Below are 6,332 nucleotides of genomic sequence, written 5' to 3'. Positions count from 1 at the left end.
CCCCTCAAAAAAAAAAAAAAAAAAAAAGAACAAGCTAATCCTGATTTAGAATCTTCCTAGGTGGAGGTTTCTTTCTGTTAAGCAGGGGTTTGGGTCCTACAGGGTCAGATAGATTCCAGGAATGGGTCCCGTGGGCTGTACAGGACTGTGGGAGAACAGAGCGTTCAGTCTCCAGCTAGAAGAGTCAAGAGTCCAGCACAGCTCTGCCTTCCACAGGTGGAATATATATCAAGCCTCCTCACATGTCAAGATGAGCTGAAAATTCTGATTTTTTAAGAAATTATGATTTCAGGGCCAGCAGATGGTATGGTGGTTAAGGGTGCTGGACTCCCACATGGCCGACTGTGGTTCGAGTCCCAGACCTGGCAGCTTGCTTTCTTGCTTTCTCTCTCTCTCTCGTCCACATGCACCCAGCCTGAGTTTAAGCCACCAGGTCCGGGACTCGAACCATAGTCGACTACATAGGAGTCCAGTGACATAGCCATTATGCTAACTGCGGGTCCCTAAACCTTAAGGAGCAACTAATCTATTAGGTTGTCAGGAAAGTTGTGACATATTTAACAATAAAAAAATGTGTCATGATTTTTCTGACAACTCGATTTTTTTAAATTTACTTATTGATTAACTGACTGATAGATTTTTGCTACAGGGTGTGTGTATTTGCCAGAGACACAGAGAGACAGAAAGTGAAAAGTCACACTCAACCCCTTCTCCATCCTCTTCTCAGGATTTTGACCACACATGCACACACACCCATCACAAGTTTAAACTGCCAGGTCCAAGACTTGAACCACAGTTGACTACATGGGAGTCCAGTGACGTAACCATTATGCCATCTGTTGGTCCCCACGCTACTTTTAAGATAGTCACTTCTGAGTGTTCTTCCTTCTGAACTCTTTTTTATCATGTTGACCTAGATCCTACACACTTCAAGTTTTCAGCAGAAAGGAAGCCTGAGTTCAGGTAAAGGATGAGGAAGGGGCTGGATAGTGGCCCAACAGTAAAACAGAATCTCTGTGAGGCAGACCCATGTGGGAAAGTTCTAGGTTCACAACTGGAGACCTCCCTGAGTACACCAGACACGCTTGTTCCCATGATCCAGGCTGGCTGAGAGTTAGGACATATTAAGGCATCAAGACCCTTTCAAGGATGCTGTCTCTCTCTCTCACTCTGTCTTTCTCACTCATGGAATAAATAAAGTTAAAATAAAATAGGGAAGAGGATAGCAAGGCCCACCAGAATGTCTCTTTGAGTCCCTAGTGTAGCAGGCTTCCAGCCAGCGGTCAGAGAAAGGTACCACCTATGGATAATACTCCTAGCATAGCAGTCAATCCTCCCACAGTGAAGTCCACAGCATCCCTGTATGTTAGGATTATTTGCACAGAGACAGAACAGATCTGGTGCACATCTGACAATTCCTGAAGTGCACAATAAGAGAACAAGCTGGGAACCAGCATGGGGGGTGATTTCTCGCTTTCTGTCTCTATGTCTCTCTCTGTCTGTCTGGCGAGCGCACGCGCCCTATAGTGAAAACCTCTCAAAAAAAAAAAAAAAAAAAAAGAACAAGCTAATCCTGATTTAGAATCTTCCTAGGTGGAGGTTTCTTTCTGTTAAGCAGGGGTTTGGGTCCTACAGGGTCAGATAGATTCCAGGAATGGGTCCCGTGGGCTGTACAGGACTGTGGGAGAACAGAGCGTTCAGTCTCCAGCTAGAAGAGTCAAGAGTCCAGCACAGCTCTGCCTTCCACAGGTGGAATATATATCAAGCCTCCTCACATGTCAAGATGAGCTGAAAATTCTGATTTTTTAAGAAATTATGATTTCAGGGCCAGCAGATGGTATGGTGGTTAAGGGTGCTGGACTCCCACATGGCCGACTGTGGTTCGAGTCCCAGACCTGGCAGCTTGCTTTCTTGCTTTCTCTCTCTCTCTCGTCAAATTAAAATTAGTAAATAAATAAAGTTAATAAAACAATCCTTTAAAAAATTATGATTTCTAGTTTATATACATTCAATGCATTGATTTGCTGGGAAAGTCATGATGCATTTTTTCATTTTTTTTACCAAGCAAAAATGTGTCATGACTTTTCTGACAGCCCAAATACATCTTTGTGGGGTACAATTTTTCAAACCATGGATACTGTGCCTACTAATCAAATAAGGGACATAGATATATATTCCTCTTCTCCAACATTGAACATTACTTTATGCTGTACACATTTGATAAGAGTTCTGCTAGCTTTTTTTCCCTCCAGAAATATGGATTAAGTTGTCTGTATTTTTTACTCTGTTGTGGTTCAACATTCCATAACCTCCTCCCTTTACTTACATGCATTCTTTTTTTTAAAAGAATTCTTTATTGATTTAATTCCATTTGTTATTCTTACTAATTTTTTTTATAATTTGACCAGAGAGAGACAGAGAGAAAGGAAAGGGAAAGTAAGAAGGCAAGCTACCCAGGACTCCAACTGTGGTTGGCCATGTGGGAGTCCAGCGCCTCAACCACCACGCCACCTGCTGGTCCCCTACATGCATTCTTATGTCTATTTCTGCTAAACTCCCCCTCACCCCATGCAGTTTCTGGTATGTACACCAGAATGCAGCCATTTTTATGGATATCTTTTGCTTTTTCAACCTTGACCCTTAATTCAATTGTGGCTGAAGCACAACCATTCAGAACTGAATTTGACTCAGGGCCCTTAGCTTGTCCCTTCTGCACACTGGGCCCAGGAATCTATTCAGCTGCATGTATCTGGTACCCCCACAAGTGTTCAATAAATTCAAAAACAACAGTTCAATATGCTGACAAGGCAAATTTCTCAAGAAAGGTCAAGAGGAACCAAAAGGTGGTGCAGCAATAAAACGCAATGTTCTATAAGGCAGTCTCACATCAGAAGGTTTCTGCATCATCCTACAATAGTTCAAGTCTGGAGACCTCCCTCAGCACTCTAGGTATACCCTTGCCCATAATCCAGTTGACTGAGACAGGGCATCAGCACCCTGTTGGAATTGTTGTCTTATATTCTTTCTTTCTCTCTCTCAGAAAGAATAAATAATTTAAAAAAGAAACAGAGAGAGAGAGAAGAAGGACCAGAAGATAGTGTAATGGTTACATCACTGGAATCCCATGTAGTTGAGTGTGGTTCAAGTCCCAGACCCAGCGGCTTAAAACTCATACCAGGCGCATGTGTGTGTGTGCCCAAAACCCCGAGAGGAGAATGGATGAGAAACGATTGCAACATGGCCATTCCCCCAGGGGTGATTTCTAGCTTTCTGTCTTTCTGTGTCTCCAGTAAGCCCATGTACCCTATAACAAAAATCTCTCTTAAAAAGGGGGGGGGGGAGGTGGAGAGTGGCACAGGCTCAGGGGCCCAGGTAGGTCACACCAAAGGATTAGTACTGCTTTTGTCGAGCTCTTCCTTGTTCAAAAATCTCAACAGCCCCTATTTCTTCCCGTATCGAAGCTAAGTTTCCTTCTTCAAGGCTTTCCAAAACATGATCCTATCCTATCCTATCCTACCTTAGCCCACTAGCTATATATTTCATTATGCCCCTATGTTCATCTCCCATTCTATTAATAACTGGGCCAGTCTTTCTGGAGTTCCTTCAAAGATGCCTATCCCCTCAGACAAATATCCCTCTCCCTTCATTTAAATCCTACTCACCTCTTGAAGTCTTGTTCACAGGTCCCTACTTTTATGAAACTTTCTCTGTGACAGTAAACAGCAAAATGCTTTCAAGCTTAAGGTCTGGTGTCAAGCACACCTCCATTCAGCACCGCTGCCACTGACCATCTCAGTGATCTCTTTGGGCTTCTTACCCAACCTCTATGAGTTCTGGACGATGTTAATAATGCCCATCTTACAGGGTTTTTGAAAGATTACATGAAATGATTCAAGTAAAGTACTTAACTCCCAGTAAACTCTTATTATTATTACTGCTACTCAATTTTCACTGATACTCCTCTGCTTCTCTAAGTGCTCTAGCCCTCATGCGATCTCTTGGAACAAAGTACCACTGGATTCCATGCCAACTACGTTCATTTGTTCAGATCATGCCCTAGGCATTAGTCTACCTCAGCGCCAGAGCTTGGCTTTAAAGCTTCTTTAAAGTGTCAAGAGCACGTTGGATACATAGAATCCATAGGCCCAAGTGGGTATCAAATCAGAATTTGGACAATGAATGCCACTCTGGCTCTGAAACAAGTCAGCAAAGGTCTCTCTCTTTTGCAAAGGCAGGAATGTATGCTGGGAAGATAAACAAGTACAGTCTCAGTGACAAAGAACTGCTTCAATGTTTGGAATAAGTTTCCCACACATACATCACCATCACCACCATCATCACCTCCATGTTCCCTAACCTCTGCACCACACTTTCCTCCTGATGTTGGAGATGACACATGAAGCCAGGCAAAGATCACAGTCTTCGCATGAGTGTATGGTGAGGAATCTGGACAAACAGACCACACTGTAGTGTGATCTTTGGCTGGGACTCAATGGAAAGCCAGTGACCCACTGCAAAAGCCAACATGGCTTCTGCAGGCCCTGTCTCCCTCCCTCTCAATGTTATTCCACCTCAAGTCAGCCCCATCTATCCTCTGATATGTGTGATAGATGGGATCCCCTGCACACCAGTGTCACTTTTCTCTGTGCTTAACAAGAGTTGAAGGGGGCCCAGAAGGTGGCATAGTGGTTAAGGTGCTGAACTCCCATATGGTCGACTGCAGTTTGAATCATGGACCTGGCAGCTTTAAATTCATGCTGGGTGCATGTGCATGACTGCCCAAAATCCCAAGAGGAGAACGGAGGAGAAGGAATCATGCCATGGTCATCCTCCCTGGGGGCGATTTCTTGTTTTCTGTCTCTCTGGTGAATGCACAGGCCCTGTAGCAAAAATCTCTCAAAACAAATAACAGTCAGTGGAAAAATTCCACCTAGAATTTATTCCATCCTCTGAGGTGAACTCACCTCCAAGGGATAAACAAACAAACAAAAAACAGGACACAGAAAAATCTGACTACTGGGACTAGCAGATGGCAAAATTATTATGTTGCTGGACTCCCATGTAGTAGACCTTGGTTCAAGTCCTGGACCTGGCAGTTTGAAACACACCAGGCATGTGTGCATGCATGCCCAAGATTCCCAGAGGAGAATGGACAAGGGATTACAGCATGGCCATCCCCCCTGGGGAAGTGATTTCTTGCTTTCTGTCTCTCTGTCTCTCTCCAGCAAACACACATGCCCTATAGAAAAAACCTCTCTCTCTCTAAAAAAAATAAAAAATAAAAATAAAAAAAGAAGAAAAGGAAATCCGACTCCTAAATTGCCACATTCCTTGAAAGACAAACAAAAGAATTTGAGAGATTCCAAATATATTATCCCAAACAATGGTTTCCTCAGCATGAGGAGAAGCCCTACCAAGTTCACATTTTTCATCAACAGAAGATTCCAAAGTTAGATCAGAGGCAGGCAGGAAAACAGAGGGCAACATGGGCATGATCTATGGGATCATATTCTCAATTTAGAGAAGACAGCAAGAGAATGAAAAGCCCCAAACCATAACTGGTCTGCCATGTTGGAACTCATCATTCCAAAACAAGGTACCCCTCAGAGTTAGCAGCATTTGAAAGCTCTTAGTAATGGTTGCCTTGAAATAAAAGCACACACACACACACACACACACACACACACGTACACACACACACCAAAAAAAAAAACAATTTTCAAGATCAGGAAGACTACAACTCCCCTTGGGGATGGGATGGCAGTTTCTCCTATAGCATGGGCCTCCCCAATTTGCTTTTTCCCCTCATCCCACTGCCCATCAACCCATGCTCAGGACCTTGCACCCCAAAAACCTGTGGATAAGCTCTGAATCAGATCAGAAGTGGTCTTACTCCACTTGTGCTGGAAATCTCAAGCTAAGAAAGAAGTTCCTGAAGCCAAGGACTGAGACATCAGGGGCGGAGGCTGCAGAGCCCTGTTAATGATTAATTTGATAAATGCGGCGAGAGGAGGAGGGAAGTCGCACACCCGGGCCCTTGGCAGAACAATTGAGCAGAGGAAGGCACCTTCGGTTCCCATCAGCCGGATGTCACTGCCAATGTACCCCATGGGAATGCTTGGAGTGACCTCGTCCACAGGAGCAGCGGCCGCAGTGAGCCCTTAACTAGGTGCTGGAGCGCCCCCTAGCGCGACGCCAAGGCCAGAGGAAGCCCAGCGGGGTCTAGGGCGAAGGAAGAGGACCAGGGGGAAAGCCTCGGCGCATCTCTGGAAAACCTGACTGCAGGGCAGACAGGTACACTCGAGTAACCTGCGCAGCCCCACCCCAATCCA

The 6,332-nt window shown here is 44.6% G+C and overlaps 1 protein-coding gene across 1 annotated transcript in view; it reads right to left on the bottom strand.

Moving 5' to 3' along the window:
- Positions 1-6,332, bottom strand: part of LOC102495724 (A-kinase anchor protein 17B) — a 38,750-nt gene that overhangs the window by 32,140 nt on the left and 278 nt on the right. The gene's annotated exons all lie outside the window — the stretch shown is intronic.

Source organism: Tupaia chinensis, unplaced genomic scaffold (assembly GCF_000334495.1).
Source record: "Tupaia chinensis unplaced genomic scaffold, TupChi_1.0 Scaffold145659_1, whole genome shotgun sequence".
Classification (NCBI taxonomy): Eukaryota; Metazoa; Chordata; class Mammalia; order Scandentia; family Tupaiidae; genus Tupaia; species Tupaia belangeri.
The sequence above is the reverse complement of the archived record's forward strand: the minus strand, read 5'-3'. Positions and strand labels throughout refer to the sequence as shown.